The following is a 12,555-nucleotide window of genomic DNA, read 5'->3' on the forward strand; positions in this document are numbered from 1 at the left end:
GTCAAAATTGACTCAAAGAATCACACCTGCTTTGCAACCTGGAAAAGCAAGGAAGTTAGGAGCTAGCTCTTTCTTTTTAAGGAAATCTTACCCATCACTTTTGCTCACAGTTATTTGTAAATACTTACTACCTAGCTATTCCTAGCTTCAAGGAAGGCTGGGACATGTTTTCTTCAGCTGGTTGGACCTATGTTCTACTAAAACTCCAGGGGAAGGGTTCTAGTTCTAAAAGGAAAGGGGAGAGAAAGACTACTAAAGGGTGGGAATGATGGATAGCTGTCAATGCCCTATGCCATGATGAAATTCTGAACAATTACAAAGATCCTCTGCCCCCCAGGAAATAAGGTTCTTGGTTAAACGCTGTCTTGGAGAAACTTGTCCATTGTTTTCTGTGACCCCTGGTTTGATCTCTAGGAAATTCTTGCTCATTAAACCCATAGCCACATCAGAAACTTTTGGGGTTTATCACAGCTTTTGCATGTTCCTAGTGCATATTTGTAGACCTAGATTTCTTTAGGGATTGAACAAACAGGCTTTTGTAGGCCAGGGTTATAGTTTATTTGGCTGTGATAAAGAGGCTGACTCCATTTTTTATGTTTGACTGCTGACAGCTTTCATGCCTCCTCCCTAGTCCCCTTTCCCCCTATGCTTGACATCTGGGCAAACTGGTTAGAAAGGCTGGGTGCCTCCTTCCCAGTGGGAAATTCAAACCACACAAGGCTGGCCTGCAAGCAGGATTATACGCTAAGAACAAAAAAAAAGCCAGACCAGTCTACTCATTTTTGGACCTGTGTGGGAACTGCCCTGCTCTCCCCATAAAGTCTCATGATGTGAATAACAAACTTTGTACCCTCTTGATGTGTGAGTGGTTAATGGTATTGACATCCAAACCAAATTTGGGGTTAGGGAGTGCATCTGAGGGGTGCCCACAACATAGGTGATAAAATTTCATCCCAAAGGTTTCTATTTGCTTCCAGTTAGTTCGTGTCAAAGTGACCACTGCCAAAAGTCTCCTCTTGTTATAGTTGTTAAACCAGCAGCATTTTACTCAGTCTCTGCTTGTACCTCCAATCCTCAACTTAATGGCAGGCACCTGGAAGCTTTCTGGAACAAGTTTAAGTGGGAATGCAACAACATTTATCTGATTTTTTCTGCTGAGCTACTCCCGTTGTCTGGCCAGCATTACTTAATGGAGACTCTGGAGAAAGATTCTGCATAATTTCCCGCTGTTTGGGGTAAAGAAGCAGTGGGCTGCAGGGCAAAGGCACAAGTCCTGTAACAAAGCTGTGTTACCCTATTTATAGACTAGTTCTTGTCTCACTCAACTATTTTCCATGGTACTTTACTAAAAAACAGCAAAGAGCAGCCAATCCGCATCATCACCGCTTTTTCCTAATCGCTCTCCCCTTTGCTACCGGCCTGCCTTCTGAGTTGGTGCTGGTGATGATTTTGTACTTGATTGGTCAGAGCATAACAAGAATCTCCAGTTTTCCACCCTGCAGTCTGTTTCCTCGCTGCCAGCTGCCTGGCAACAATGCCAAAGCCACGTATTTTCGAATTTTGTTATGATGGGAGATAATTCACCTTGCTTTTCTCTAAATGGTCTCATCTGGCGAGACGTCCTCATCTATTACCTCCTGCCCTCACCTGTCCCGGGGTCTGAATGGACATTGCAATAGGTCTGATGCATTCTTAGGTCTTTGTCACGAGCTCAGTGATGGGCAGACAATACAATGACAGAATGAATAATGGGACAAAATATGATCAGACAACATGGGTGGAGAATCATTTACCTGGCTCAGATAATTTATCCTTTTGAAAAATGAACTGAAATATATCAAACCATATAAAATCCTTTTCCTAATAGCTCAGAATTGGCATCACATAGCCTACAGTCCAGATGCACTGTGGTCCTCTCAGGGTCTGTACATATGGGGTCCTGTGCTGTGGCCTGAACCCCTCTTCTCACCATATTTGCATATCTGTTTCTTCTCGTCCATTAGGTCTGAGCTTAAATATTGGCCCTTCCTAGATGCCTTCCCTAACCACCCTATGTAAGTAGGCTTCTCTGGTCATCCTCTTCCTCTTGCTTTCTTCCTTTGTAGTACCTATTGTTGTTTTTGTTTACATATTTATTTGTTTACTTGTCTGTTATCTCTCCCATTAGATGATAAGCTCCACAAGAAGGTAGAATAATGACAGGATTTTTTTTTTTTCATCACTGCACGGTGCCCAACACAATAAGGTGCTCAATAAATATTTATTAGATGGATAAATGAGTGAATGAATGAATGAATGCTCCCAGGATCCATTATGTTCTTTGTACATATTGTTTCTTATATCCTTTCCTGTCTTGGGAAATATTACCTTACCTTCAAGGCCCAACCTCTTCCGTGCATCTTACCTACAAAATTAATCACTTCCCTCTCTGTGATCCCATACCAGTTTGTACATACCTCTATTATTCTAAGACTTTAGCATGTATTGTAATATTTTATTATGTATTGTATGGCTATTAATCTCTGACTCTTCCTTACCTCCTCACCTTTTGAGATGAGAAACATATTGATTTATTTTGTCCATAATGATAATAATAATGACCTCCAACTAACACTTATTAACTGCAAACGTTTATTCTTTCATACTGTTTCTGAACATCAGGTATCAGGAAGTGGCTTAGCTGTAATTCTAAATTATTCTTGGTGAAATATTGCCAATTAGGAAGATAAGTGCATGAGTTAGAGGAGTTATATGGAATAAACATAAGAAGCAAGAGTCCAGTAGAATTACAGTAAGGAAAATTTTTTTTAAATGTTTATTTATTTTGAGAGAGAGAGAAGGAGAGTGTGGGGGCAGGGGGAGGGCAGAGAGAGAGAGAGAGGAAGAGAGAGAATCCCAAGAAGGCTCTGCACTGTCAGCGCAGAGCTCGATCTTTCGAACTGTAAAACCATGACCCAAGCCGAAATCAAGAGTTGGTGTCTTAACAGACTGAGCCACCCAGATGCCCCTATAGTAGGGAAATTTTGATAAGAACACATTATTCATTTGATAGGCATTTTAAAATAGAAAGTGAGCAAAGTCCAATTGTCTGTCTTTTTTGACTGACATGAAGAGGCTTCCAAAAGAGTCTTTGAAGGCTTGAGGAATAGACTTTACAGTAACTTTAGATCACTTTCAAGAGTAGACAGTGAAGCATATGTGACTCTTGCTCCTTCCTCACTTTTTGTGAATAACCTTAAGTCAGAAACGGGGGAGTTAACTTGCAAACAAAGACTGAAATTGGGAATAGTCCCATTGCCAGATCTTTAATACCTCAGGGAAATGTTTGAAAGAGCCCTAGAGACCTAGGAATTGGAATAAACTAATGTCTTTACAGATTAAACTCCTAGACACATCATGGGAGAGAAACTCTGGATTGAGATGCCTGTAGGTTTTGTTAGGAGAAAAAGTATTGGGAAACAATTGTGCCAGTGAACAAACTGAAGGAAAAAAGAATACAGTGAGTGAACAATAAAGGTGCTCTGAGGGAGAGCCAAGTAATCAGCAATTTACTCTTGAATTCTCCATTGAAATTTCTTTAAATGTTAAATGACAACTTTGCAAATGTTTTCTTTCTCTTTCTTTCTTTCTTTCTTTCTTTCTTTCTTTCTTTCTTTCTTTCTTTCTTTCTTTCTTTCGTAGTGGGTGCTACAATACCAACCTTAAACCCTGGCATTATTATATCACCACTCCCTCAGGGTCAACAAACTTCTCCAGTAGTGGGTAGCCCGAATGATCCTGGGCACTCTATGTCCCAGCCCATAACTTTTACCCTTGGACTTCAATCAAGGAACATTCCGTTATCCTTTGTGACACTAACCTGCTAATTAAGTAAGACTCCATTATGCAAAAGGATCTGCAGAATTAAGTGTTCCTCTGAAGACCTCTTCCTTGAGATCCACAAGCCCTTCCCTATTCAGACTCAAGTCAAAGCTAATTTGGAAACTAACTTACTGGTATCCTTCTGTCTAAATCAAATCCAAATTGAAGGTCTTCGTGAAGTTCTGGACTCCTTATGCATTAAAAATTCTACCTAAACTGATAGAATTTTGAGGGCTGAATCCATCAAGATTCAATATTCAAATGTTATCCACACTTGCATAATAGCTTCTAAAAAAAACAATAAGCAAAGGACTGAAACCAAGAGTTGAAACCTATCAAAAGACTCATCATAAATTGTATTGGTCCTTGTACAACTTGTCCTCCTTGTCAAGAAACTCAATGGGTAAAGATTAGATTTGTTCGGGACTTCAGGGTCATAAATAAAATAGCCATTGCTTACTTCCCTGTGGTAGTAAGCCCAAATACTATTTTATGGGGTTATATAGTCTAGACTCTTCCATCTGTGCTATCCTTTCTTTAGTAGTTCCTTAAGTGAGATTGGGATAGGTAAACTTGCTCAAGCTTTCCTGTGAGTCAACAATATGCCATGTCAGTTACCCTTCAGTAATTTAACGAGGTGCCCTTCTACTTTTTTTCTTTTCTTTTTTTTTAAAGATTTTATTTTTAAGTAATCTCTACACCCAATGCAGGACTTGAACTCACAACCCGGAGATCAAGAGTCACATGCTCCACCGACTGAGCCAGCCAGATACCCCCCTCCTACTTTTTTCTCACAAGGAATTATGGGCCTTAAGTTTCCTGCAATTCTTGTTTTACCATCTTAACAGTTTTAACTCAGAAAAGATTTTATGTTAGAAAGAATGTTATAATTTTGTCAAAACACATTATATCACCTAGAACAAGATTATTGCCAAGGAGGTAAATCTCACTTTATACAGACTCAAAGTCATTCAAAACTTTCCCAGGCCAGTCATTCATACTTAACTCAGTCTGTTAAGAGGGTGCCTGGGTCTTAGAGCTACTGCAGGCAATTGGTTTCGAGCTGTTTTAAAATTAGCACAACTCTGTGATTTAACCAAGTTATCAGTAGTCAAAACTCTTCCTTGGGAACCTACACTTGAGCTGACATTTTGTGATTTTTTTTAAAGTTCATTTATTTTTTTGAGAGGGAGCAAATGGGTGGGGGGCAGGCAGAGAGAAAATCCCAAGCCTGCTCAGCAATGTTAACACGGCTCCACCTCAGATCTCACAAGATGTGAGATCATGACCTGAGCTGAACCCGAGTCAGACGCTTAACTGACTAAGCCACCCAGGTGCCCTGACATTTTGTGTTTTAAAACTAGCTTTTTAACATCTTCTTACCCTAGGTCAATTTAAGTGTCTTCAACCTTTCTACATATTAATTAATAAACAATCTGGACAAAGCTTTGTTTTTTTAACTCACTTGTATGGTATTGTAACTGGGCCCAAGGGTGTGAGAGCACCTGGCTCTGGGGTCCCAAACAGACCAGACTGGGCCACTCCTGCCACTGATAAAATCCGAAGGCAGAGGGAGGAGCAGTGGGGAAACCAGAAAGGGATTTATTTTCGTGAAGCCAACACCAGAAAGACAGAGGACTAGCATCTTCAGAGACTGTCTCCAAAGTGCTGACAATACTTGCAGGCTTCTATAAGGAAAATATGAGACAACTCTGTAGGTACATGCAGGGGGGCCGGAAAGGTCAAGTCAATCATCATCTTGGGTTCAATCACGCAGGGTCTTGCCAGTGTCAGGGCATCCCCTATTGCTTGAGGGATAGTTTCAGTTCCCCTCTTGAGATGTTTTGCCGCCTGGGCAGATCTTTTGCCTGAGTTAAGAGACAAGCTGGAAAGAACCTAATCAACTAGAAAGTACAGACTGAGGTCAAAATGGAGGTAGTTGAAGTCCTCTTTCTGTATTTATCAGAGAAAAGATTGCTACGGCTTTTCTCTTGACCCAGTGGCAAGAGCCCACCTTCCTAGTGTTGCAGGATTTTTTACCACATTGTCCGGGATTCGTTCTCTCACTGCTTTGAAGAATGAAGAGGTGGACACAAAATGAGCAGCAGGCAAAAGTTTATTAGAATATAAGATTAGAAAGGAAGAGTAGGAGGAAAGGTCTCTTTACAGAAAGAGGGCATGTGAAAGTGAATGCCTGAGGACTATAGGCAAGGGTCCTTGTTTTGTAAGGTTCTGGTTACCCCCATCTTGCCTTCCCCCTTGTTCCTTCTCAGGTTCTACCCTTATTGGCTTGATAGCTCTAGGTGCTGGGTTGTCCATTCCTGACTGTCTAGTTCTTATTGTATGAGGGGTGGTCTATGGCCATACTTAAGTCTTTTGTCAAATTTCTGAGGGGAGTAGGTGGGGTCTGTTACATTCTTAAGAGGAACCTTAGGTCTACTGTGGTCAGACACTCCCAGCATTGTTCCAAAATAGATGTTTTTCCCCACCCTCAGACCTCAGGTCCTAATCTTTTCCTCTCTGCCTACTGAATCCTATCTTCTCCCATCACACTAGTCTCAGGGTAACAGTACCTGCAAATACGTTAGTGAAGACTACTGCTAACTAGGGTCTCCCTCAGTCTTGTGGACCCTCATGGTGTACAAGCTTTGTTGCTTACTAAAAAGACACTATATTTCTTAGCAGGTAGGCTTACCTGTCATGAAATTCTATTACTTTCTCCTTTGCACATTTCCTTCCCAGGTAATAATACTGCTTTCCCTTTTTTTTTTCCTTTCCTCTTTTACCAGACGGGTAACTCATGACTGCCTAACCTCTGTCTGAGAACAGTCCATGCCCTGAACAAATATATTAGAAACTCCTCTAGAAAATCTAGAGTTAACCTTGTTTGTTACCAGGTCATACCATAAGACAAAAACAATAAATTATCAGGCTGGATATGTCAAAAAAGACTTCAGTTTGTCACCATCTAGACCCTAAGACCTGACCTTTACTGCCCACTTACTTGTACTCACTGAGTATATTTTTGCCTAAGCTCTTCTTTCCAGTTCATTTCTTAACTCAGGCAAAAGACCCAATGGGCATAATATTCTGTGATGGAAATGTAAACTACCCCTCAAGCAATAACTCCAGTGGCCCAGGCCACCCAGACCAGTTTGAACTCAACACCTGACTCTCACCTGCTCAGATGGACCATGGAGTGACTGATAGTTACTTTTACCTCATTAGAATACTAAAATTTCTGCCAAGGAGGAGCACAAGCCTCATTTACATAACATACAATACATGTACAGGCACGTTTCCTTCAGGTGCATGCGCGACCTTGTGCCCACCTCTACATACGATGACAAATCTACCCCCCCCACACACACATTTTTTTTTGCCTTCCCTATCTAAATATTCATCCTAACCCTAAATAAAAGGAATCCATTCATCCTCGCTTGGGGGGGGTCACAGCTTTGGGAATTATTCCTCATGATCTCCTTATTTGCTACAGATAAAGTTTACTTTGTGCGACAACTCTACCTGATGTAGTTTCTATCTGTGAGTTACCAAGGAGAGAACTCCTATTAGTTTGGTTACAAATTCACTCTTAGAACAATGACCCTTTACTGGAGGCAAAGTAACCTAAAGGCTGTATGCATTGTATTCACCAGGACCAGAACTTGTCAACTGACTAGATACAAGGGAGTTAATATCTATGGCAAGAAGTAGGGAATGTTTTGGAAGTAACTAAAGAGGTAGATCTCTGCATGAAAGAAAAGTAAAGGAAAATGGTCTAATGATTAAGGAACTCTTTAAGTGTTCTGACGGTTCTTAAGGATGTGGGTTCCATTAAAAAAAAGGGGAAAGGGGGATTATGTGAAGGTTAAAGGAAATGCCCTACCTGGTCATTATGACAGAAAGGCAACTCCTTCCAAGAACCTGTTTCCATAATGTCCTAGAAGGCCAAACCTATTTAAAAATATGAGGGATTCCCTCCAAAATCAGAAAGAAAAAAAAAAGTTCACCCATTAAGGACAATAGTTACATCAAGACTTCTTATCTCACGGCCCTCATCTCATTGCCTCATCAATCCTCAACTATTACCATATGAACTTGCCTCTGTCCCAATAAATCCTTAAAGAACCTTAAAAGAACTGCCTTATACCACCTGAGTTCCTATAAATACACTTGCCTTTCTCTTTTTTAGTACGACCAAGGCTTTGTCAGGGAGTCTCCCTTGCTGGTGTAAGTTTAATAAATTCAGCTTTGTTTTCTTCACAGCTTTTTCTGTGGAGTAGAAAAATTCATCTTGTTGGAACCATTAAGCAGTATTTGGTTTCTTTAAAGCTTACCATTATTAACCATATTGTTTAAATCTCTTCACTGGAAGTGTGTAAAGGCACTAGGAGTATTTACTCTTCTGGGGCATTTAGTTAGGGTCATTGGTAAGAAAATGTATGGAAAGATAACATACACAAAATGCTTAATGCCAAATAGAGTTCCTGGCACAACATGGCTGTTCAATGAACATTAGCTACTTTATAATCCCCTAATTCCCCAGTCCTTCCTTACTGGGACCTCTGAGCACACTGCAAACTCCAGGTTAATTGTCTCTGAATTCAGAGTTCTGATTCATGGGTCAACACAGGTTTCTCATCTGGCGTGATTGGCGGGGACCACATGTTCTTCCTCCTTCCTTCCTTCTGTTATTTTGACTCCATTCCACTTCAGTCCCACCAGCAAGCTGAGGGAGGAATTCAATTTGTTTGCCCTCCTTATCCCTTAAGGTGACTCTCTTGGGGGGGACTGACTGCAGGGTTTCTGTTCAGTGACATTCAATTTTAACAATGAAACGTGAAAACTATCTTGCCCCTGATAATTGAGCCCATTTCCTTTTCTCTCACTTTCCCCAAATAAATGAAGAAACCCAACAATTTCTCAAAAGCATGTTGGATGGGGTGGTGGCTAATGAGGGGAATCTTGATTAAGTTATACGGTTAATGAAATTAGGAGTCTAGAGGAAACCTTGGTATATCTTTCCTTACAGAGCTTCCGGACCATGAACATAAAAGGTCACCTAGGAAGAGGGGTGCCCAGGGAAGTTTTCCATAATGTCCTGTACGTCGGAGACCAGAAGACACTAAAAACACTGCAGTATTTGCATTAGTTCTTAAAATTCTCCTTTCTGAGACAGCATATCCTAAATGCCAACTCTCTGTTATTATAAAATTCAAATCTACTCAGAAATTTAAAGGGGAAACGGATGAAGTATAAATGTGTGAATAAAATCTTCCAAGCCAGAAAAAAAATGTTTAAAAGAAAAAAAAAAAAAAAAAACCCCTGCAGAGATGTTTACTTTGCCCTTTATAATTATTGGATGAAATGATGAGGTTGATGACTTCACTCCTGGATTCGGGGAGCGGGGTGTAGCGTTTGTGTGTGTTTGGGGACACGAGGTGGGGAGGCTTACTGATGGGAAGTGGTGCACAAGTAAATGTTTCACACCCAGCCGGGGGTGAGAGGGATGCCCTCGTTCATAGAGTTTGCTGATTCAATCTACCCACCTGGTTGATGGCGAGCTGTCAACGTGACATTGCTAAACTCGGAGTTGGGAAGAGATGTGCAGTGGCAGTCCATTGTACCGTATTCAGGTCACACAGATATAGTAGACAAAAATAACTTCAAGGGCAGAGATAATAGTCAAATGTGGGGAAATAATTAGGAAGTGATGAGTGCTGGGTATTGAATGCCTTTTTCAAAATATAATCGATGAAGTTGTAAGTTTATATAATTTACTTTGCAATAATGGCTGTGTTTGACAACCGGTCCAGAAGAGTTAACATTTGGCTCTCATTGGCCAGGACCAAAACGCTGTGAGAGCTGAGTGTATACTTTCACTTCTGCTTCCCTAATTATGATGGATCTGTAGTTCTTGTGGGTCATGTGGTTATTTCACACCTGAAGATGTAACCTCCTGCCCAGCTTACTTTGAAGACCCTGTCTCCAAAGCATGTGATCCCATTAAATCTCAGTTTAGGGCAACGGTTTCTCTCTCCAGGCAGGGCAAGGCTGGCCAGGTACCTGTCACACTGCACACTTTTCCAAAGGGGCATGATCACCTCCAGGATCTGAGAGCTGGGGTGGGAAGGCAAGAAGGAAGCCTGAGCTATTACTACTACAGCCAAGTGTAGGGACTTTTTAGAGATGATCTGTGCAAGGCCAGAGCAGTGGCACTTTTCTCAGACTAACGTGGACCCGGCTGCTCATAAATTAATGTTCCAATTCAAATGACTCATTTTGAAGGAACATTAGGTTCACAGCCAATTTGTCAATATAAGAAAAACTATCACTTCATGTTTTTAAAAACTCAAAAAGTATTGCTTAAATTTTGTGCTTTATAAATCCCATTTTGGCAAAGGTGGATTGAAATGCACAAAGGTGGTGTGGGAGCATTAGTAGCACTGTGTTCAACTTGGCTGCCATATTTTCCAACATGGTTAGAGGACTTGAAACTGTCACCTGAGGATTGGCTAATGAAACTGCTTTTACCAGGCAAAACTATAGGACATGATATCTACTTACAAATATGTGAATCACTGTCATGTAGAAGAGGGACTAGAACTTGTTTTACAAATTATTACGGTTAGTAGCAATAGAGGCTCTATATTATAGAGACTTGAGTTCCAATTTTGGCTTCATCATGTACTACTTGTATGACCTTGGACAAATTATATAAACTCTCTAGACCTTGGATCCCTTATCTGGAAAATGGGGGTATATTTGTTTCCCACTGGAGGTGTCTAGATGCTCAGTCAGTTAAGTGTCTGACTTCGGCTCAGGTCATGATCTCACGGTTCGTGAGTCTGAGCCCCATATCTGGCTCGCTGCTTTTAGCACAGAGCCTGCTTTGGATCCTCTGTCCACCTCTCTCTTTGCCCCTTCCCGTCTCATAGTCTCTCTCTCTCTCCCTCTCAAAAATAAACATTAAAATAAATTTTACTCATTTCCCACTGTTCTTGTAACAAACTATCATGAATATAGTGGCTTAAACCAATTTAAATTTATTATCTTACAGTCTGGAGGTCAGACTTCAAAATGAGTCTCACTGGGCTAAAATCAAGATATCAACAGGGCTACATTCTTTCTGGAGGCTCTAGGAAAGAATCCATTTCCTCTCCTTTTCTACCCTCTACAGGCCACCTGCATTCCAGGTTCAAAAGCAGAAATGTTGGGCCAAGCCCTTCCTACACTGCTGTCTCTCTGGTTTTCTTTTCATTTTCCTCTTCAATTTATAAGAACTCTTAGGATCATATTTGGGCCCACTCAAATAATCCAGGATAATCTCTGTATCTCAGAGCCTGCTGATTAGCAGCCTTAATTAAATCTGCAACCTTGATTCCCCTTTGCCATTCAGTCTATTCTATTTCTATTCACAGACTCCAGGGGTTAGGATGTAGACATTTTTCAGGGCCGATTATTCTTTATACCATTTGAGGATTTAAAAAAGTACCTACCTTATACCATTGCACTGTGGAAGAGTTCTTGGACAGAGTAAAGACTTAATAAATATTAGCACCCATCATTATTATTATCTTTAGTAACAATCTGTATTCGTTTGCTGGGCTGCCATAACATAGTACCACAAACTGGGTGGCTCACACAACAGAATTAAGTGCTGCACAGTCATGAAGGCTAGAAGTCTGAGATCAAGGCACTGGCAGGATTGGTTCCTTTTGAGGACGGTGAGGAAGAACCTATTCCATGCCTCTCCCCTAGGTTTTGGAGGTTTGCTAGCGATCTTTAATGCTCCTTGGCTTGTAGAAGGATCACCCTGTTCTCTGCCTTTATGTTCATATGGCATTCTCCCAATTAGTGTGTCTGTCCAAATTACCCCTTTTTATAAGGACACTAGTCATATTGGATTAGGGGCCATGGTACTCCAGTGTGACCTCATGTTAACTAATTATATCTGCAACAACCCAATTCCTAAATAAGGTCAAATTCTGAGGTGCTGGAGGCTAGGATTTCAACATATGAATTGGGGGCGGGGGTACAATTCAACACATAACACAATGCAAAGGATGGGAGGTATTTTGAATGAACTAATGGATGGACGGTGTGGGCGGAGCATATTTAATTGAGTAAAAGGAAATGCTTTCTACCAGAGCTGCCTAAATGTGGAATCGAGTTTCCTGATAATCATCAATAACCTAGTGAGGACAAGGATGTTGCAGAGGAGATTCAAGCATCCCAAAACTGCTAGGAAAACATAAGCTCTAAAATGCCCTCTTAAGGGGCACCTGGTTAAGCATCTGCCTCTTGGTTTCGGCTCAGGTCATGATCCCATGGTTCGTGAGTTCTAGCCCTGCATCTGGCTCTGTGCTAACAGTGCAGAGCCTGCTTGGGATTCTCTCTCTTTCCCTCTCTCTCTGCCAATCCCTGCCTCTCTCTCTCTCTCTCTCTCAAAATAAATAAACTTAAGGATATTTTTAATAAAATAAAATAAAATAAAATAAAATTTTCTCTTAACCCAGAGAGGATAGGCTTCTTGCATAATCAGCTCCAGAAAATGGCATCACTTTTCAGAGAATTATGAGAATTCAGTTCCACAAAGCAGTGTGTCTACAGTGAAACCTCAGGGGAGCTTGCTGTGTGGGGATCTAGAACATTTGGGGAAAATTTATCCCAGATTTTCATTATAGACCATGA

Source organism: Lynx canadensis, chromosome B4 (genome assembly GCF_007474595.2).
Source record: "Lynx canadensis isolate LIC74 chromosome B4, mLynCan4.pri.v2, whole genome shotgun sequence".
Taxonomy (NCBI): domain Eukaryota; kingdom Metazoa; phylum Chordata; class Mammalia; order Carnivora; family Felidae; genus Lynx; species Lynx canadensis.